Raw genomic sequence first — 23,697 nt, forward strand, 5'->3', positions numbered from 1 at the left:
GTCACAGTCAGTCCCAGTGATTTACTATTCACTTACTTTTCTAGTTCATCGCCAACCACTGCGTTATGACTTATCAAAAGTAAAATGTAGATAAAGGCAAAGATATCACTTTTAAAACTGTATGACTTTAAGAATGGGAAGACTGATACATTAATTGATGGATCTTTGGCTATAGTCCAGTCCTCAAACTGTGACAGATGGCATGCTGAAACTCTCTGTTAGCCACGTGTCCAGGGTCATTGAACGAACAGAGAAGTCAAAGCTCAGCATTTGATGAAGTGCTGTGCTGAAGTGCTTGGCTCTGCTCGTTGTTCCACGAGCACTGCGTGCCTCGTTGATTAGTATAGTGCCTACATTAGCTATCTGTGTTGCATTCTTTTATTTACCCATAAGATGTCAGATTTAGAAGGGATCCTTAGAGATTTATTTTTTCAGATAATTTGCTTAAAGATAAAGAAACATATACAGAAAATTAGATTTCTTATCCAATATTAATAGCAAGTTAGAGTCAAGATGACAAGCAGAACACTTAAAGTACAGTTCTCAATGTCATGGTATCCTCATTTTCACTTTCATTTGAATTTCCAGCATTTTACAGCTTAGTTTTCTGTCTCACCCACCATCAGATCATTCATGTCACATTGCTCATAGTAACTATTCTCTAATCTCTTGAAATTTGTGGGCTGCATCCTGAAAGCAGTACCTTGATAATAATAGCAGGGTCAACTTTTCATTTTGAAAAGGCATTGGCAAACTTCCCCTGAAATTCCAGTCTCTCACTTTTGGAAAAAAAATTTATTTTGAGAGGAAATTTCTAACATCACAACTGTCTAACAATAATACAACTGACTGCTTCACAGATTAAAGAGATCCTAATTGCTAGAAGTGTTCAGAAGCTGGTCACCTGCAGAGAATGTCGCAAATTCCTGTATTGGCCAGGAAACTTAGTTTGATGTGTGTTCTGTCAATTGTATGGAGGAAAATGATCCTCATTCAATTATCTAAGTGAATTAATAGCTTAAGGTTATTAAGTCAAAAACAAATGAGAAGCAGTGGCCAGGTGGTTCCTTCTCAGATGCTCCAAGGAATGGCAATTTTTAAATCTCCAAAGAATAGTCCTAACTGTAAGTTGGCTATCATTGTGTTATGTTCCTCTTATTTGAAAGATTAGGATAACTTACATATTTGATGTAGGATTTTTGTTTGAAAAGTATTAGCTTGAAATATCTTAGGTAGAAAGGAGAACTATATTATAATGAAAAAGAGGTCATAAAAGCCAATGACAGGAAATCAGCTGGACCTTAGTACATTAGTGGAACCAAAAGTTGAAAATTGCTGTGTGTTTTATCTTTAGTTCCTCCTGTGTGCTTGTTTTACTCTATTTCTATGCACAGACTTGCTCTACTTGTTTAGTCCACATAGGCAAAGAAGCTGCTACACCATTTCCAGTGCTTTATTTACCTTCCTTTCTACAATGCCCCAAACACTACCCTGGGGAGAAAACTCAAACTGAGCCTCTTGAGTCTAGTCTAATAAGCTATGGCCACAGGGTTAGGTCAACAGTGTTTGCAGACTGAGAGCTGTAACTGAGGTTAAAGAATGGCCTGTTAGTAGTTTATCAGAGTCCTGGAAGACACTCCACATAGGTATCAACTAGACTAAGGTATAGATCTTCACTAAAACATTCATATCCATGCCCCAGTGTAGACATTAAGCCAGAATCTCTAGTATATAGTCCCAGAATTGGAATTTTGAAGAACTTTTGCATGTGATTATGATGAACACCTCTACCCTTTATTGAAAAATCATTAATTAAATATATCTGTAAATTAGTAAAATAGGGTACTAATTCTGCTTCTTATCTCAAGCACCCTGGATGTCACATGTGAAATAGATCACATCTGTCAGGCACACACTGGTAATAACACCTTTGATTCTGAGATGATTATTTAGCTTATATGAATCTGACACTTGTGCCTGTTCTTGGATCAGTGGTGAGATAGAATGAGGATGAAAGGATAAGGTGCTGTAATACTACCCATAAAATAATCTGTTAGGAGTTAATTTTAAAAAATACTCTTCCTTTTGCCACTGAAATATGGAGATCTCCAGTATGTATTTCCTTGACACTGTGTTCCTTTTCTTTGTCAGTATATTGTGTGTGTGTGTGTGTGTATATGCACCCACGTGTTCATGTATAAACTGAACATGGTCTGATCCATGAGGAATTTTAAAATAGCAGTGACCAGTTCTGTCTTAGAAGTGTTCTTGTTCTAAATTATCATGGAATTACAGATTTCCAGCCATTCAGAGAGGACCAACTCCACTATGTGTATGTCTTACCATTTTCCTTTATACCCACATTCTCTTAACATGACATCATCTGAATAAAATCAAAGCATTAAAACAAATGATACAGGCCAAACTATATTAGTTTTGTCTAATTGATTATGGCAGAATATTCTGTCTTATAAATAGAAAAAAATTTCATTTTGTAACAAAGTCCATTGTAACACTATTTTCCCTAGAGGCTATTTAAAAATCTTTCCACTTTTAAAAGCATATTTTAAAACAATTATTTTTTAAATAACCTGAGAATATTCTTTGAAGGTTAAAAAAGACATTAAGCTTTCAAGACTTGGTATAGATCTATGCAAGGTCACTACTAATTTGCTCAGAGTGGCAAACATTTAAAACAGCTATAGATGAATATAAACCAAGACCCTTATGTAAAATATTTAACAAAAGGAAAGGAGAAGAACAGGTATTTTGCAGTTTACCCTGAAATAATATAACACAAGAATTAAATATTATTTTTGTTTTTTTATTCTTAGTATGGTGGCTTGTATATAATGTTTCTTTGTATTTGAATTGGTTTTTAAATCATACCATTTCATATTTTCTTTAAATAAAAGGAAAGGCATATCAGTTTATCATAATAATTCAGAGATGACCTTGATACTTTCTGGTGCCATGGTACTGTTAGCAATGGTAGGAATTCATGCTATTAATTACTATGAAATGAGAAATAGAAACATGCAAAGCAGTGTAGAAAATTCTCTTTGATTTCAAGTCATATCTTTGTCCTGAAACTTACCTGCAGAAACAAGAATGAATGTTTTTATGAATCATTAAAGTCACAGTGGTTTTGGGTTAAATTCTATGAATGATTCCTCAAATTCAGGATAATGGTAATTTGAGGGCATGTATCAGAAAAACAAAGGCAAAGGCACCAGTCAGAAGTATCCTGGGGCCTCATTTACTTAAGTGAGATTATTTTTTTAAAGTTGGGTTGCTGGGTTCAAGCATACTTTTCTTTGTATGTCTGAAATATTTCATAATTTAAGAAAAACATTTTGAGCTGTCCTACTCTGTCAAATATAAAACTTCTTCAGGCTTGGAATTGAGGTTATTAAAAATGACTAAACAGAAGCAACTTTAACAGTTGTAACTGAAGAGAGTCTAAAAACCTTTTTTCTTTTTCCCTTAATAAACAACTTGAAAAAATTACATAACCTCTCTGTCTGTAGTTTTAAAGGAAACGTTAATGCTCCTTTTTCATAAGGACAGTAATTTACATTATAAATAAGACAGTGAAACTTAATCCTTGCTTTTTCTCAGTTTATGTTTATTTCTTAGTAAAGAGAATGAACTACACTAAATGAAAATGATAATAGCTGCCATTTATTAATGTCTTATTATGAACCAGACCTAGTTCTTATTAATCATTTATCCTTATAATAACCCTGTGAATTAGATGTTATTAACCTAGCTTTGCAAAAGGAAAAACACTTAGGTAGAGAATGATTTATTTTTCAGGTTTATACAAGTTATAACTGATAGATCCAGTATTCAAATAAAGGTCCATTAGGTTCCAAAATTTTTCCTCTTTTCTCATAATTTAAGTGTCCCACCAGTGGTAAAATACCAATGAGACCAAGAATTAAGTAACTGAAAGCTTTTCCCTATGGGTTGCCATTGGGCACCAAGGGCCATTGATCCCTACGGTGAATCATAAGCATTTGGAGTGGAAAACAAAAGTAATAGAGCGCTCTTTTAGATTTTCAAGAGACAATGAGCCCATTATAAAAGAAGGAGCAGTTTTACATACTAGTGCAATTGGTTTGTCTTTTCTTAACAGGAAGAAAGGGATGACTTGTAACCTGCTTACTAGGATGTTTCATATGGCATAATCTGCCTTTCAGTGATACATATCATTATTGTTGCAGCAAACATTCATTGAGTATTATGTTATCAGCCATCATGTCTATAACTGTAGATGCATTATTTAATTTTGAAACCACCACCTGATAATATATGCTAGTATTACTTTCATCTACAAATGAGTAAACTGAGTCTTAAGAGGTCTTAGAAACTACTCAAAGCCAAAAATCTATTGAGAAGCATAGCAGGGCCTCTAATCACAGGCAGTCGGACTCCAAATCCTTTGCTCTGAACCCCTATGATGCACAGTATCACCTTTTGCAGCTGTGCAGTTAGATGCAAAGAGAAAGACTCTGCAAAGAGATATAGGGATAACAGTACTAGCAGTTATTCAACTATTTATATTTACAAAGCCATGTAAGGTTTATGGTGCTGTGTTGAAATGTTTTACTCTTTGATAATTCTTCTTCCAGAAATCCAGTTTCAGTTAAGCCAAGTAAACTACCTACCTCTTCTCTTTTCATTTTTTCCTTTATTTTACAAGGTAACGATCCTGTCCAGTTTCTTTGGAATGTGATATACTGCAAAGAAAAGGACAAAGTTAAGTTTTGCATTTATGAAATATTTGTAGATTTATTGACATTCCTCTCTATAGCTAAATGAGAATTTAGCTACAATTAAATACTGATAAGAAGCTTCAGCTTTATGAGTCTAGCATTGTTATGTTAAACTATTTAGGTCCATTTTTATGATTATAATTAAAAATATATATTAAAAAATAAAGTTTCAACTGCAATTAACTGTGGCTCAGTGCATAAGGCAGTGAAGGATTTCTCAATTCTTGTGTAAATGTTGAATAAATGTTGAATTCTTTGGGGAAATAACTTGAATATCCATTGATTTTACTAGTACAGTAATTAAATATATTCCCTAAGGGCATATACTTCAGTGTGTTGAGAAGCTGCCTATTGTCTGCGTGTCTTGGGCCAGATGGCTGTTTCCTGGCTATTAGCCCTGGGATCACTCACTATCACTAGCATTGTTACCTACAGATGAGAATCTGTGTCTTCCTTTTCTCTTTGAAGTTCACCTATATTTCTTCTAAACATCTTTTCTGTTACTTTAAAAATCTTTTTGGTTACTTAAAATGTTATGATCTTTAGAAAAAGTCAGGGAAACAAAAATATAAAGTTTACTTAGGATTCATATTAGGATTTAGGAAGGAGCTTCCCACTGATATTAGTGACAATAATAAAAAAAACACTTAAATTTCCTAATAGTGTTAATTTCTCCCCCCAAACAAGAATATATGTCTGGATTATTCTTCCCTTTCTTTCCTTTGCTGTTTCATATCTCTAAATATTTTCAATTAAGTGTATAATAAGTGCTACTGGGGAGGGGGTACTGATAAAAGGTTACAATCCTGCCTCCATTAATTTTATATTCTTTTGTGTAATATACATGAGTTTTCACATTTTTCAAGAGCATGGATGTCTTATTTGGCAATAAGATGCACTTAACATTGTGATTTATTGGGTTGTAGGTTGATGCTGAAGAATTTTACCTCATCCCATACTTCTTGCCCAAACAGTCCATAATACCCGTAATAGAAAGTATCAATACACAAGTTATTATTGAATGCCTACAATGTGTGCAACAGGCTCCTGCCTTCAGGAATCTACAAAATGGATAAAGATATGGACTGGAGAATATGAAATTACAGTAGAATTAAATGAGTGTATTAATGAGAGAAGTACATGAGGAATCATGCAGGAAGGACTCGCTTCTCCTTTTGGAGTGAGAGATGGTCTTTTGGAGGAAGGTATCTGAAAGTGCACTTAATTAGAATAATAAGACAGTGTGTATAATTTGGGAAGTCCATGAAGTTGTTGATTGCAGGGTATAAGGTGGGAACATAAGAGAGTGTTCCACAAGAGGGAGGAGCATTTTCAAAACCCAATAGGACTTCCAGTTCTCATTCAAGAAAATAGAGTGCAAGAAAGAGCCTCATGCCTATTACAACAAGAATTTGGACAAATGGAAAGAAAACTCATGATATTTCTTATATCTGTCAGGGAACAGAGATCACAAGGTAATTTACGGCTACCATGAAGGAACAGGATCAGCAAGGAAAGGCAGGACTTAAGTACTTGCTTACCTAGAGCAGGTGCTGGTGGACACAAGCAGAAGAATTCAACTGCAAGAGTAAGCAAATTGGTAGAAGCCCAGTGTGGGGAAACAGTGTGGAGCTGCTGAAGCACAGGTATATAAGGGGACTTGGCATACTTTTGCAGATTTCTTTTTCCTATCAGTTCCATGAAATATTCACAAAAAAAGACTGGGGATCCTGAGAAAGCTTCTGAAATAGTACACACCTGGGTGAGAGGAAAGAGGAAATGTTATATGAGGAATGTGAAAATCTGTATGCATCCTCTCTATATCTCCTGTGGAAAAGTGCCTTATTCTCTGGCAGGAAGCGCATCACAGTCATCCTTGGACACTGGTGAAAATCCAATGTAACTGGGTAAGGAGCAGACAAAACAAACAACTCCTCTAACTTGGAGGAAGGATAGGAGTAGATACTGGACTCAAAACTAAAAGCTGAAGGAGTCAGGAACAGTGAGAAGATCACATGCTCCATACACAGGGACAGTGTATCTACTTAAAGCTGAGGCTTGCCAGGACATCATCAAACACCCCCTTTACAATCTTAATTCATCACATAAACAGAATTTTTGAAAATTAAAAAATTGATTCTCATCTCAGTAGATGAAGAAAAAAGCATTAATAATTCAATATTTATTCATTATCAAAATTTTCAGCAAACTAGAGACAGAAAAAAAATTTTCCCCAAACTAATCTGTAGATTCAGCACAATCCTAGCTAAAATTCCAGGAGTCTATTTGCAGATTTGACAAACTGATCTAAAATTTTCACAGAAGGCAAAGGAACCAGAAGAGCCAAAACAATTTGGGGGGGGGGGGGGAAAGAACAAAGTTGGAGGAGTCACGCTATGATGCCGAAGCTTACTATAATTCTGCACTAATCTGAGTGAGTGGATGATATACAGAACAAGAGAACAGAATAGAGAATCAAGAATCAGGCCCACACAGATGCTGTTCTACTTCTGAGAAAGATGTAAACGTAATTCAATGCAAAAAAAAAATCTTTTTAACAAAGAACATTAGAACATTTACATATTTTTAACAAGTGATGCTGGAATATTTATATAATTGCAATAATAATAATAATAATAACCCTTAGCCTATATCTTACATCTTATACCAAAAATTAGCTCAAAATAAAAGATGGAGTTAAATATAAAATGTAAAACTATAAGTATTCTAGAATACATAGGAAGAATTATTATTGAGTGATATACTGCATGATTCCTTGAATATAATATTCTGAAAAAGAAACCTATAAGACTGAAAATAGAAGAGTGCTTTCTAGCATTGAGGATAGAGGAGAAATTGACTTAAAGGTAGTTCAGGACAATTTTGGGAGTGATGAAACTGCTTGGACTCACAATAGTGTTGTTATATACACAACTCCATGCATTTGTCAAAATCCATAGAAATGTATACCACAAATATTTACTTTTTACAAACAAAAACCAAAAACAATGTGGAGATATAAATGAAAAGCAAACTATAACAGATGAACCTACTTGTATTAACTGAATAACAATAAAGTAAATGAAGATGTAAATCCTATCTTTGGAAACCAGTAATTTGACATGATGCTGTAAGACTAAAGGTAAAAGAACTGTACATAAACATTGTACTCTAGTTAGTAACATTTTTGCTCACAGGGCATGAGTTAGCAATTCTGGAACTATTTTATGTATATAGTAGGCTTCAATATATATATATTTCTTATCTCTGTCTAATCAGAGATAATAGAAGGTGTCATTGTAACCATCAGTACACCTAAAAGTCAGATATTGGTTTCTAAGTGCCATTCTCAATAATTTCCAAGGCCAGCTTGGAGAAGTGATTGATTCTAGGGTAGAGAAAAAACAAAATGAATCAACATCGTGTTGGTGTTTGAAAAAAAGGAAGAGTTAAAAAAAGGATGAGGATGTGGAGTAAACAAAGAAGCCAATCTGTAAGTGTTCCTAGAGACTAAAGTTCAACAATTGTTCAACAATTTGAGCAACACATAATAAAACAACAATACTGAATATAACCCCTAGAATAAAATCAGTATCCATGAATTTATAATCATATAATTAAATAAATGAATAAATGGAAGAGACCAGTCTTATAGAAGAAAAACATAGGCTTAGGGAGATTGAAAAATCACCATATGAACAACTGAATTTGTTTTTTCAGGCTATTTCCACCAATGGATGCTAAAAGGGGCAACAATATATTTGCAGTCTCACAACATCTCTCTCAGACATTTATTGAATTCAAATGGAAACAGAAACTTTATCATGGAAAAATCCTTAAACATAATCAAGGTTAATGACACCAGTAAGTACATACCAACATCACGTACACCCCCACATGAGATGGACACATCACTTCTCTGGTATCCTTGTCAGAAATATATAATCTTAACCTTACCATGAGGACATACCAGAGAAATTCAAATAGAAAGAAAGCCCACAAAATATTTGACCAATACTCTTTAAGGTATTAAAATGTTGAAAGATATGAGATGACTGAGGAACTGTCACAGACAGTAGACAACTAAAGGAAACATGACAGCTAAATGTAATGTGGAAACCTGGATCAGATCTTGGAACAGAAAAAGGGCATTAGTGTGCAAACCAGTGAAAACAACATTAAAAACTGTATTTCCCTTAATAGTACTGTATCAAAGTCAGTTTCATTGATTTAATGATGGTGTAACAATTATGCAAGTTGTCAGCATTAGAGATAGCTGAGTGAACAGTATACAAAAACTCTATACTATTTTTGCAAATATTCTGTAATTCTAAAATGATTTCAACATAAATAATCAAAAGCCCAAAAGCAAGAGAGCATGAGGTGCAGTGAAAGACCTGTAAAGTTTGACATAGTTGGACTATGAAGTGAGCTGGCAGGTAGAAAGAGATGAAGCTGAAGAGTCAAGCAGACAAGGTTATATTTGATGCCCTCACAGATGAGGATGTATTCAGGGAGTTTTTGCAAGGAATATGATAATATTTGCATTTTGGAAAGTGTATATGTGCTGAAATTTAGACAATAAGGTAGACAGAATCAAACATGATGATACAGAACCAGATAGGAAGAAAGGTTACATGGGAGAAGGGGATGATATTGTCTGGATGGTGAGAAGAGGATGGATTTTAGGGCAATTTTGGAGGTAAAATTTTTTAAAAAGCCAACCATTTGGTGGTCGAGAGAAAGGAAAAGAGAACTCACAAAGTCTGAAATTACACCCAGTGCTTTGCTTTAGAAGCATGAGGTATTTTTTTTATTGAAGTATCATTGATATACAATCTTGTATTGGTTTCAAATATACAACACAGTGGTTCAACAGTTACTCACAATATTATCTCCTCACCCCCACTGGTGCAGTGACTATCTGTCAACAAAGGAAGATATTACAGAATCATGCTGTACTACTATCCTTGTGACCAACATACATCATGATTGAGAATTTTTGTGCCCCTTTATCCCTCTCTCCCTCCCCCATGGTAACCATCAGTCACTTCTCAGTGTGTATGAATCTAGTACTATTTTTCTCATTTTGTTTATCTTTTGTTTTTATATCCCACAAATAAGTGAAATTATATGGTATTTGTCTTTCTCTACCTGGCTTATTTCGATTAGCATAATACACTCTAGGTCCACCTATGTTGTTGTAAATGGAAGGATTTCTTTAATGGCTGAATAATATTCTATTGTATATATGTACCACATCTTCTTTATCTGTTCATATACTGATGGACAATTGGGTTGCTTCCATATCGTGCCTATTGCATATAATGTAGCAATAAACATAGGGGTACATATACCATTTTGAATCAGGGATTTTGTTTTCTTCAGGTGAATTTCTAGAAGTGAAATTACTAGGTTGAATGATATTTCAATTTTTAGTTCAATAGGAACCTCCATACCACTTTCTATAGCGGCTGCACCAATTCACGTTCTCACCAACAGTATAGGATGGTTCCCATTGCTCGACATCCTTGCCAACTCCTCTTATTTCTTGTCTTTTGGATAATGGCCATTCTAACTGGTGTGAGGTGATATCTCATTGTGGTTTTGATTTGCATTTCCTTGATGATTAGTAATGTGGAGCACTTTTTTTATGTGCCTCCTGGCCATCTGTATGTCTTCTTTGGAGAAATGTCTGTACAGGTCTTCTGCCCATTTCTTAAATAGGATATTTGTTTGGGTGTTGAGGCATATGAGTGCTTTATGTATTTTGGATGTTGACCCTTTATCAGATGAGTCATTTATGAAGATATTCTCCCATCCTGTGGGATGCCTTTTTGTTCTGTTGATGGTGTCCTTTGGTGTACAGAGCTTTTTGGTTTGATATAGTCCCACATGTTCATTTTTTATTTTGTTTCTTTTTTCTGAGATGTGTCCAGGAGAAAATTGTGCATGCTTATGTTCAAGATTTTTGTCTATGTTTTCTTCTAAGAGTTGTGTGTTTACATGTCTTACATTCATGTCTTTGATCCATCTGAGTTTACTTTTTATATGGAGTTAGACTAATCCAGTTTAATTCTCTTGCATGTAGCTGTCCAGTTTTCCAAACACCAGTTATTGAAGAGGATGTCTTTTCCCCATTGTATATTATGGCTCCTTTATCACATATTAATTTTCCATATATGGATGGGTTTATATCTGGGCTCTCCATTCTGTTCCATTTATCTATGGGTCTGTTCTTAGGCCAGTACCATACTGTTTCGATTACTCTATTTTGTAGTATAACTTGAAGTTAGGGAAAGTAATACCCCAGAGAAGCATGAGGTATTTTGATATGAGCTGAAAACAATTCTTTAAGGAGCAACTCTTCAAAAATTTAACAGAACTAAATCACCTATCCCCTTTCCATCTACAGACAAAATGTTTACTCTGTCTCAGATAGCCCTCTCTTAATCAAAGCTAAGTCCTATTTTTAAGGCAGAAACCCAGGGTATGATTAACAGTGTCATGAGAGATTAGAGTGGATACCATGTGCAAGAAAAAATGACACCTAGGAGAAATAGTTTGGTGTTAAGATTCTTGACCCTACAGGTCAACAAAGCTCCATGTATCCACCTACTTTGTTTTTTATCTTTAGTAAGTTTCTCTTCCCCATGTTTCCATTTTCACACCTAAAAAATGAGAATAATCAGTGTAACTACCACCTTAGTTGTTAGAGGGTTAAATGTAGGTAAAGGGCTTAAATCAGTGCTTAACACAGAGTATGCTTGAACTAAGTGTCATTTGTTCATTCTGAAGATGTTTTTACTGTTGGTTTTGTTCTGTTTATCACTTTCCCTTCTTTCAGAAGGGGCCAATAAGCTTGTTAAGTGCCTGCTCATTCAATTATGTCATGAATTAGTTTGACAGGGGCAAGGGAGAGATAAAGGGGACCATATTTGAGTCCCATGGGATTACTTCATTCCATCCCAGACTGCACAGGAAATTATGAATTACATCCATAACAATGATGGTAGTGATATCAGTAATATGCATAAGACATCACTGGTATATAACACGGTAAATTTTCCTACTGACTTTTTTTATAATATATGTAATACATTCTAGTAAAAATTCAAATGTAGATAAAAGTAAAATATGAAAGTTTCTAAGAATCCAGGTGTTTTAAAGATGGAATGAAGCAAAGATAGTATGTTACACACATGACTTGGTAATAAGCAGTATAGATACTCCCTTGTCAAGGTATTCCTTTCATTATCATATATATCAGAGGATGTTTACCTGAGTTAAGGAAGATTACAGAAGTAGATGCAGATTCAGGGGAAATTTAATTTTGAGTATTCATTTTGGTATTCCTGGGCAATATTAGAATGCAAATATCTGGGCAGCAGTTCAATGTGCATGTTTAAAGTGCAGGATTATAAATTAGGTCAGAGGATGGATTTAGAAAGAATGACGTCAAATAAATGTCATAGATATCACAGAATAAAAGGCAAACCCAAACTGAAGGATATTACCCAAAGAGGGTGAGTGTAATTAATAAAAAAGGCCTATAATAAAACCCAAATGCTTTGCTAATCAAACATGGAAATAATGATTTCATAGAACTGATGTTCTATCAGGGTGGTATTATAAAGAAATTCCAATTTTAGTAAGTTCCAATTATTTAATGAATATTTAATCAAGAATAATAAGCTCATGGGATATGAAATGGCAATTTATACCCATATTAGTAGTTAGTTTCAAAAATGGGAAATTCAACAAAACTTAGGTGGTCATACAACATTAAACTAAATGGCTCAAAATCTGGCCAACCTAGGAAATACCTGTAGTTTTCTAGTACAGATGATTTTATTATATTATTTTGCATGAGTGATCTTATAAATCCATTTATTTTCCATGAGTGCCTAATAATGAATATATATATAAATTATTATATGCATTTATATATAGAAAAATAGATGTTTTAATATCCATACCAAAAAAACCTATTTTTCTAGGGTTTCCACCAGGTTTTATTTCTCTAGCTCCTTAACAATTTTTTGATCAATCTGTGTTCTGTAGGATTCTGCTTCTTGGAAGTTTGCATCATTTGATTTATATTCTGGATTTATAGAGCAAATGCTTTCTCATTTTCTCTTACCCAGGCTTCACCTGCTCCTTGGCATTATCAGGGCACATAGAGCCTATAAAGAAAGACTTCTTATTAAAAGCAACTAATCAGAAAAATAAGACTCAAGGAGAGCAGGTCTGAAAACTAAAAGTTTGGGAAAAGACTATTGCCACCTGAATCTTAATAAGGAAATTCAATTCTGGAATCCTACAACATTCAATTGTACATAAGACAACATTTCTGATCATTTCTGATATCAGAAGCTGTAAGATTTCCTACTGCCTAAGGTTAAATAAACCTTCACCAGTGTCAATAATGCCTTTTCTCCAAAACACATAAGATTCTAAGACTTTTACTGAAGTTTATAGAAATTAAGGTCTATAACTTTGTAGCTTTTCCCTCTGGTATCTAAAGGAAATGGGATTCTCTAGAACATAAAAAAAAAACCCTACTATATTCTGTTAGTATTATCCATAGTTATTCATTTTCGGAGACTTTGAACACAATTATTTGAAAATACTGATGGAAATGAGGATAAGATTCATTGCTTAGTAATTTATAGCCTATGCCCTGAGCAGAATTGCTTTTTGATTGGTGTATTTTAGAAACTATAGTGACTACCCCAGTAATTTCTATGGTGTTCTATGCGTCTTCTTGTTAAGAGCTTCTTGAGGCTCTTTATCTATTTGCATCCTATAAATAAAAGTCACCAAGCCAGGACATAAATTAAATCTCTCCAGGGCACTGAGAGATCAAGGTTTGTGGAGACTTGATGTTACCAAGTTTGCTCGCAACAAGAGCACCCTGAATGTGCCCTCTGAACCTTGCTCTGTAAGTTTCACACCGATATTCCTGAAAGGCAATCTGATCATATCACACCGTTTAAAATTTTCCAATTCTCCCGATAGCTCAGGAGAAAGTCTAAACCTCTAGCATGATCTGCTTACATGACATTTCACCATTTGGCTGCTGCTCACCTCTTCTCTCGTCTTCTTCCTTCTTTCCATTCTAGCCAACAGATGTGCTTCAAAGCTTTCAGATCACTGAGCAACACCATGTCATCATTTTACTGAAGTTTGGCCCTTGGCATCTGCTTTTTGCTTTGCCTGTATTATTCTATTTCTAGCCTTGCCTAGTTATGTTCTATTTCTATATTACAGCACTCGTCATCCAATATTAAAAGTTTATAAGCCTGAACTCCATCTGAGAAGACCAGGACAAATCTTTTCTTCACAGATATGCTAGCACTCTATCTTGCACAGTGCTAAACATTTAAAAAGTTCTTAACACTGGATTATATCAATATGTGACTGAATTAATGAAGTAACTGCCTCCCCAGACTCTCTCAACATTCCCAGAATGTCATTTATTACATTCCCATCTGTCTAGCCCCAAATTCATGCTTCTGAGTGTTTAACCAGGTACATTATTTATTTCATTCCTGGGATAAGTCATTACGCCTGAATCATGTCAAATAGTACACAAATTCTTCTCCAATCCATCAGCAAAGGAGCTTGCCTTATGTCACTATTAAAAGCTTTACACCTAATATTGGTTGAGCTAATACTGAGATCAGCTCAACATCAGACTTTCTGGAAACCTAAGGGCATACTGCAGAACATAATCTCTCTTATCCCGTCACTAAGTCACTGCTTATTTCAATAGGGAGAGAATAGTTGTTTTCTTTCCTTAGGAATTTATTTTAGATAAACATCTGAGATGGAAAGTTGCATGCGCAAGTTAGTTGCATGCAGTGCTGAAAGACCGCCACTGGGAAAAGAGAGAGAAGCAGTGCGGGGTAGAGGCTGAAATGTGTGTTATCAGGTTTCTCAGCTGATCTCCACAGGAAGCTCTGGAGCTGATCCTTCCTAATGGTCTCAAGTTGAAGAAAAGTCTCTAGGTTTTGTAGCCCCTCACCAGCCAGTCATGTTTTGGGACTTCCTCTGAGTAAGACGGTAACTTCTGGAAAGGCAGCACTCTTCTGCTAAGGGTAATTCTGGAAGAGAAATTAACAGTGTGCCATCAGCAGCTAATGCTCTCACACAACATGCTGGAAGATTGTCCAGATACAGAAAACATACTATACAAAACAAGTTTATCGGAGAGGCGTGGGGAAGCTATTAGATACTCAGGTAGCTGCCCCCTTCCTTCCAGGTTGAGGCAGTCATTTTTCCAGGTGCTCTAAGTCATGGCAATTCAGGCATAAATATTTTACTTGGTGCAGGTCATTGTATTTTTTCATGCTTCTCATACCAAGTCAGCACAATCTCATGGAGTCCTTGCCAAGGTGATAAATCCCATGTCATGAAGGAGTGCTTCATTACTTTTCAAATTGCTGTAATAACAAATCTTCAAAACCTATGTGCCTTAATGAAAATTTATATCTTATAGTGATGGAGGGCAGAAGTCAGAATGTGTCTCATTGGGCTAAAAATCAAGGTGTCACCAGAGTGAGTTACCTCTGGAGGTTTTGGATTAGAACACACTTTCTCGCCTTTTCCAGCTTCTAGAGGCTGCCCAAATTCCTTGGTTTCTGGTCTATTTTCAAGGTGAGCAACGGTAGTTCCACTCACATGGCATCACTGCAGGTTCACAGTCATAGTTTTTTCTGACTCATTTTCTCTCTCCTTCATCCAGTGTTAAGAACCCTTGTAATTATATTGGAACAACCTACATAACTCAGAATAACCTCCCTATTTTAAGGTTAGCATATTGTCTTGCCTGAAGATTTCAGCCCTGGGCAAGTTCACTATGGATTCAGTGAGACCAAGAAATGACAATGGGCTGTTCTTGGGGTGAAAAGATTTATACCTGGCTTTATTCTCCTGGTGGTAGAATCACATCTGTATCCAGCAGTCTACAGGTCCATAGTCCACCTCTTCTCTGCCTCTGCCTCGAGCACTGGGCAGAGCTCTATATTTAGTGTCTCAGTCAATAATAGCTCATTGCCTATGGGTGTGAAAGCAGTCTAGCCATAGGCCAATTACAGCATCAAGTAGTTTAGGGTCTGGTGAGGATCCTGACCATAGGAACTTCCACTTTTCCCCACCCATATTAGCAACATTAATTCTATTTTCTACTTTAATTACATTTACCATATAAGGTTAAAAAATATTCACTGGTACTAGAGATTAGGCAGTGGACATCTTTGGGGGTAAGGTGGGGGCTTTGTTCTGTCTACCACAACTGCTAACATATTAAAACACACACATAAAACCTCTCCCTTTGACCTTTCTTAATCCAGCCCTTTCAGGATCTCTCTCTCTATATATAACCTCCTGGCTCCTACCAGTAATTTCTGGCTACCTCCTACAGCTTTTTTTTGGTGTGTATTCCCTTTCTTTCCCTTGTAGGCCCAACACTGCCTCAGTCGGGTTATGATGTGACCTAACCCAGGTTATTGGTACAGTGACTGAGGGTAGAAGTGGGAACACATGGAGAGCAGCTGCATCAACTTCATGTAAGAGTGCAACACCAGCTTTTAAGAGGGAATACCACTTCTGGCCTCACTATATTTACAGAATCTGAAAATTCAAGAATTTTAAGTACATCAATCCATTTGTTACCTCCACAGGGTCCCATGTCTTTCCAGTTAGGGCTCTAACCTCAGGATAAATACACTTGCAGAGCTGAGAATCTGAGGTTTTCTGAAGTGCCGCCATTCTTGTAATTAAATTTTGGGCCTATGCATAGCTGCTTTTGCCTTACAGAGAGGAAAATAACTTTCTGCTGCTTAGGAGGTTATCCGGCTTTCACACTTCACCTAAAGTGGTGATTAATCATCTCCAGACTTTATTTTCTTTCCCCAGTGCATCTGTAGTATCCAACGAAAATGACTAATTTCAGGGACCTTCTAACACTATTTCTCTGAACTCTCAGATGCCTGGGATGTTGCACAGCCAGTGCATCCCCTGCCACCATTAACAGAAATTTTAAAATTTCCCTGAGATGGCATTCCAGGTGTTAGGAGTCTACTTACTTCCAGTGATGTGGTCCTCATTGTCAGCCAGACAGGTGGAAAGTGAATCCAAAATCCCATTTTTCGCATGTACTTTCTGGGTCATTTCTGGTACAAACTGTCTTAGGCGAATTTCCCTAAGAAGCAGCCTTTGAGATAAAGATTATGTGCAGGAGATTTACTGGGGAACATGTCTCATTGCAAAAATTCAAAAGGAATGAGAGAAACAGGATTAGCCTGTTTAAAAGTTAAAAGTTAGTACCTTTTAAGTTAGTACTAAGTTAAAAGTTGGCCTCTTTATAACAGAGGCCACTGGCAAATCCGTGGGCAACCCCAGAGTTAAGCTGTCTCTCAAGAACAGCTCCAAATCAAGCGAGGGACTGGGTTTTTATACCCTGCATGACTAAGTCAATGGATATCAGCTGCCCACTGCAGGAGGCATATCTTTGGGCAAATCATCACTCTCTAGCTGAGGGCGATGTCTGAAGAACCCACCTGTGAGCTGTTAGCAGTCAACATTCCTTGCAGCTAAGGGAATGAATGCCAGGTCTGAAGAGAGGATCTGGTTAACTCACCACAGCCCCCTGTACTATTATTTTTTTCTTCCCCTCATAGATGTCTCTAGCTTCCTTATTCATCAGTACCTAGTCCTAAAATTCCTTTCCCAATAACACTTCCGAGTTTCTGTTCAAATAACATTAAATTTTTATGCACCATTCTATTTAAGGATCATCTGTGTGTAATTTCATTACCTATTAAATTAAATACAATGGATAAGAATATGTTGACCTCTGGGCAATATCCAGTAATTGTTCATATACTGTGGACTGGATAGGCAATAATAATAGCACTACTCTTTTCCAGGCACAGCAACTTATTTAATGTTTATTCTATGTCAGGCACCATTGTAGGCATTTGGACTGTATCATTGTACCCAACAGATATAGATACTTGCCTGCTTGAGGTTCCTATACTGTGGAAACCAATGTTTAATAAACATTTGATGTAATAGAAAAAATGTAGATTATATAATCTGTTAGAAGCTTGTCTTGCCAACGGGTTTCAGCCCTAGGCAAATTCACTATGGATTCAGTGAGACCAAGGAATGACAATGGAATGTTCTTGGGGTAAAAGGGTTTATTACCTGGCTTTGTTCCCCCGCAGTAGATAAAGCAGAATTACATCTGCACCCAACAGTCTTCAGGTCTGCAATCCTCCTTCATCTCTGCCTCTGCCCAGAGTACTAGGCGGAGTTCTTTATATACTGACTCAGTCAGTAATAGCTTATTGTCTACAAGTGTGAAAGCAGTAGCCTAGCAGTAGGCCAGTTACATCATCAAGTAGTTTAGATTCACATGAGGATCCTGACAATAGAAACTTCAATTTTCCTCACAAAGTGACACATGTAATGGAAAAAAAAATTTAAAGAATGTAGATATGTTAGACTGATTGTAATTTTAAATAGAGAAGATTTGGTTGGGGCTAACTACTGGGTTTTTTTGTGTGTGTGTCAATTATGTAAGCTGAGAGTAGAAACTGAATTCCTCATTGTAATAGAAAATTTTTTAAATATTACAGGAGGGAGAGAATGTTGTGAAACAACTAAAGAGTTAATACTAGAGACCAGAAAAGGATTTAATGAACATTTCTGTGAGGATTTTCTACATATTTTACAATGTGAACCTTTCCCTTTTTATTATAAAATTTTCTATAAAATATATATTTATATTCAACATATTTGATTTAAATAAGTATAGTATATTAATTTCTCTCACAAAACAGAAAGTTCTGCTAACATTAATCATCTGCTCAAAGTCCCAGATTATTCCCTCTGTCCCCTTCACCGTTCTGAGTACATTTCATGTTATCTTCATGCTTGATTAAAGATGACAGCTGCAGCTCTAAGCATATATTTAAAGCATGAGGTACTTGATGGAGGTGGAGAAGGGAGGGGAGTGAATGGAGATGCTCCTGTATCTCCCCTTAATTAAGAGAACAGACCCTTTTCCAGCACTCTCCTGCCTTTTTTTGCCTATCAGGCTTTTCTCAAGCCTCAGTGGTTATAATTAGGATCTCCTGGTCATGCCTAGCTACAAAGAAGGTTGGGTAAAGTCAACAAGCCTTCAGAAAAGTACCTGGGTGCAAATAGCATATTTCTGAGCTGATTCCTAGAAAGACTGATAGGAACTGAAGGAGGTGAGACAGGGAAGAGAAAGAAATCACTGAGGGGGAGTTATCAAGCAAGTTATCATTGTGAGCAACTAAAGCTCATTCCTGCCAGGGATCCAGGAGAGACGAGGTAGAATACACATCAGAATGATAAGGACACTGGGGAATATATTGCACTGATTGAGAACTGCCTATGGGAAGCATTTCTCTGCATTTGGGAGCCTAACATGCTTGCAGGGATAGGTAAAAGTCCATAGGCAGAGTCTGAGGTGTCTGCAGTAAGCAGCCTGTATAAGCAGTGTAGAGTGCCAAGAGGGTATGGGATTGCCCTTCCAGTCAAAACTGTATTTTTCTTAAGCTTAGAAAGAAGGGATTGAGGATTGATGTTGAATAGGAGGCAGATAAAGCTAGTCACATTATGAAAATGCTATTAATGAATTGCGGGGGCAATCTTTTGGGAGATGGTCAACTGTTCTGACCTGGACTTCAAAGTGCACCTGGGGTGAAACCACAGACAATGGAAGGACCCCTTCTATGTTTGAGGTACATGTATTCAGGATGTTTTGATTGGAAAGATTTTAAAACTTTGTCTTCATTTTAATATGTAGCTTATTTAGTGCCATTCTTTGGAGACGTTCAGACACGTCATTGTCTTGCCAATGGGTTTCAGCCCCAGGCAAGTTCCCTATGGATTCAATGTGACCAAAGAAATTGACAGCAAAGCCTTCTTGGGGTGAAAGGGTTATACCCAACTTCATTTCCAGCTGGCAGGTCAGTCACTAGAATCCCAGTCACTCAGAGCGAGTCTGCATGCAGCAAGCTGGTCTCTGCCTCTGGGCCTCTGTGTCCACACAGCTGTCCTCTGGGCCCCTCTGTCTGCACAGCCATCCCACACAGCCATCCTCTGGGCCTCTTTGCACAGTCATCCTGCACAGCCATTCTCTGGGTCTCTGCTCTCGGCGCTGCCACCACTCTAGCCTCTGCTCTCCTGCAGTCTTGCAGCCCTGCCACCGTGGTATACACAGAGCACTGAGTGGAGCTCTTTATATAGAGTCAGTGGCAATGTACTGCCCACAGGTGTGCAGTGAGCTAGTCAACCACGGCCAGGTGAGAATACTGGCCACAGGAATTCTCATTTTATTCACAGTCATGGGCACTTATTTTCTGAGATGGCTTAGCCCTAAGAGTCATTTCTAGAAAAAGTGTTTTATTAAATAACATACCAAGAATATGTACTGCCCAATGATTGTGTGGCCCTCAAAATTTCTCCTCCAGTAGTAGTTGTAAATTACCAAATACATTTTTAGAAATAAAACTGTAGGGAAAATGAAAGTTCGTATAGCCAGCACCCTCATCTGACCCTAATCTACTTGCCTGCTGCACATGTGCAGTGATATAATTGGCCTACTGCATCGGCTAATGCTTATACACCTGTTGGCAATGAGCCATTATTGTCTGTGTTGCTATATAAAGAGCTCTGCCCAGTGCTCTCCCCAGGCTCCTGGCTGGTGGAGGCTGAGAAGGCTTGCAGACTTGTCAGATGCACACATGATTCTAACATTCCACCTGCCACCATGAGAATAAAGCTTGGCATAAACCCTTTTACCTCCAATGTTCTGTTGTCATTATTCAGTCTCACCAAATCCAGAGTGAACTTGGCCAGAGCTGAAACTCTCTGGCAAGAGAGAAACTAAATGTTATTTATATCAGCACAGAAAACTAGTATATTTCACACTAACTTAAACTTCTAGACTCTTGCTAGTTTTAAGAATTACTTTTCTTACCACTCTAGGAAAGAATCCTTGCTATATAATACTTAATTATATGTATACTTGCCATGTTTGGGTATATTTGTCTCTCCAATGTTTGAAGTCAAATCTGTAGGTTCAAGGATTTTGACCTGTGATATTGAGTTTCCCTTTCTAAGTGAAGCTAGTCACTGAAATGACAGAAATTTTGTGTAGATCATACTTAAATCTACCTATTATAGTTTTTTTTTGTCTGATTCATATAGTGAATGATTAAACCTGTAGGGGGTATATATCATTGTGCTTCAGTATGCATCACTAATACAATCAATGAGTGCTTTTAATGAATAATAGAAAATAAATTACTGATATTTCCATTTAATTTTCACTTTGCAGATGAAAGAGCAGATCAAGAAGATTGTTCCCATATGACATGTATTTGTAGCAGCCTGAAGAACAAGTAGCAATGCATAACAACCTGATTTTTCTCACATACTGGAAATGCCAAAGACATATCTCTAATTTTGTTCTTCAAAAATACACTACAGGGGGGCAGAGCCAACATGGCGGCGTGAGTAGGACAGTGGGAATCTCCTCCCAAAAACATGTATATTTTTGAAAATACAACAAATACAACTAATCCTAAAAGAGAGACCAGAAGACACAGGACAACAGCCAGACTACATCCACATGTGTGAGAGCCCAGCACCTGGTGAAAGGGGTAAGATACAACTCCCGGCCTGGCAGGACCCGAGCACACCTCCCCCCAGCTCCCGGCGGGAGGGAGAGGAAGCCCAGGACTGCTAAACACCCAGCCCCAGCCACCCACACCAGAGCGCAGACACAGTGCATGCATGGAGGGCTGAAAACTAGGGAAACAGGGCAGCAAGACCTCTGAGCGGGCTCCGAAGCTGATGCCCCTGTGACAAAGAAAAGCGAGTGCTTTTTGAAAGTCTTAAAGGGACAGGGACTTAACAGCTAGATGGAAACAACACAGGCCACAGCACAGTGGCTGGAAATTACAGGGAAAACCGGGCACACTAGCCCCCTGGGCAACAGCTCTGAGACCCCTCACGGAGGTAAACAGCCAAACAGCACCCCCTCCCCCGTCCATTACCCCTCCGGGCGCTGCGAAAGCAGAGAAGCAGCCTGAGACAAACCCCGCCCACAGAAAGGGAGATCCCTCCATATCAGCCGGGCAAGACACAAAGAACCAGCCTACACGCAATTAACCAACACAAGTCACTAGGGGTCGCAGTTGTCCCAGTAAAGAAAGGCCAGTAGCAAGTGAAAAGTTTGGCCCTCCCAGCTGACAGTCAATAGCACCTGTCAACATGAAAAGGCAAAAAAACATGATCCAGACAAGATTAACCCAGACAGCTTCGGCATCTGCTACATCTTCCCCTGAGAAGGAATCTGGGGAGATAGATTTAGCCAGTCTTCCTGAAAAAGAATTCAAAACAAAAGTCATAACCATGCTGATGGACTTGCAGAGAAATATGCAAGAACTAAGGAAGGAGAATACAGAAATAAAACAAGCTCTGGGAGGACTTCAAAAGAGAATGGACGAGATGCAAGAGACCATTAATGGACTAGAAAACAGAGAACAGGAACGCAGAGAAGCTGATGCAGAGAGAGATAAAAGGATCTCCAGGAATGAAAGAATTTTAAGAGAGCTGAGTGACCAATCGAAATGGAACAATATCCGCATTATAGGGGTGCCAGAAGAAGAAGAGAGAGAAAAAGGGATAGAAAGGGTCTTTGAAGAAATAATTGCTGAAAACTTCCCCAAACTAGGGAAAGAAATGGCCTCTCAGACCACAGAGGTACAGAGAACTCCCATGACAAGGGATCCAAGGAGGGCAACACCAAGACACATAATAATTAAAATGACAAAGATCAAAGACAAGGACAAAGTATTAAAGGCAGCCAGAGAGAAAAAAAAAGGTTACCTACAAAGGAAAACCCATCAGGCTATCATCAGACTTCTCAACAGAAACCCTACAGGCCAGAAGAGAATGGCATGATATACTTAATGCAATGAAACAGAAGGGCCTCGAACCAAGACTACTGTATCCAGCACGAATATCATTTAAATATGAAGGAGGGATTAAACAATTCCCTGACAAGCAAAAGTGAGGGAATTTGCCTCCCACAACCCACATCTACAGGGTATTTTAGAGGGACTGCTCTAGATGGGAGCACCCCTAAAAAGAGCACAGAAAAAAACACCCAACATATGAAGAAGGGAGGAGGAGGAATAAGAAGGGAGAGAAATAAAGAATCATCAGACCACGTTTATAAAAGCTCAACAAGCGAGTTAAGTTAGACAGTAAGATAGTAAAGAAGCTAACCCTGAACCTTTGGTAACCACAAACTTAAAGCCTGCAATGGAAATAAGTTCATACCTTTCAATAATCACCCTAAATGTAAATGGACTCAATGCACCAATCAAAAGACACAGAGTAATAGAATAGATAAAAAAGCAAGATCCATCCATATGCTGCTTAGAAGAGACTCACCTCAAACCCAAAGACATGCATAGACTTAAAGTCAAGGGATGGAAAAATATATTTCATGCAAACAACAGAGAGAAGACAGCAGGTGTTGCAGTTCTGGTATCAGACAAAACAGACATCAAAATAAAGAAAGTAACAAAAGACAAAGAAGGACATTACATAATGATAAAGGGATCAGTCCAACAAGAGGATATAACCACTATAAATATATATGCACCCAATATAGTAGCACCAACATACCAGAAACAAATACTAACAGAACTAAAGGAGGAAATAGAATGCAATGCATTCATTCTAGGAGACTTCAACACACCACTCACTCCAAAGGGCAGATCCACCAGACAGAAAATAAGTAAGGACAAAGAGGCACTGAAAAACATATCAGAACAGATGGACCTAATAGACATCT

The 23,697-nt window shown here is 37.4% G+C and overlaps 1 long non-coding RNA gene across 1 annotated transcript in view; it reads right to left on the reverse strand.

Annotated features, from left to right (window-relative positions):
- LOC130683626 (uncharacterized) overlaps positions 1-23,697 on the reverse strand; it is a 226,684-nt gene that overhangs the window by 14,769 nt on the left and 188,218 nt on the right. The gene's annotated exons all lie outside the window — the stretch shown is intronic.

The sequence above is a fragment of the Manis pentadactyla genome, chromosome 1 (genome assembly GCF_030020395.1).
Source record: "Manis pentadactyla isolate mManPen7 chromosome 1, mManPen7.hap1, whole genome shotgun sequence".
NCBI classification, from domain to species: Eukaryota; Metazoa; Chordata; class Mammalia; order Pholidota; family Manidae; genus Manis; species Manis pentadactyla.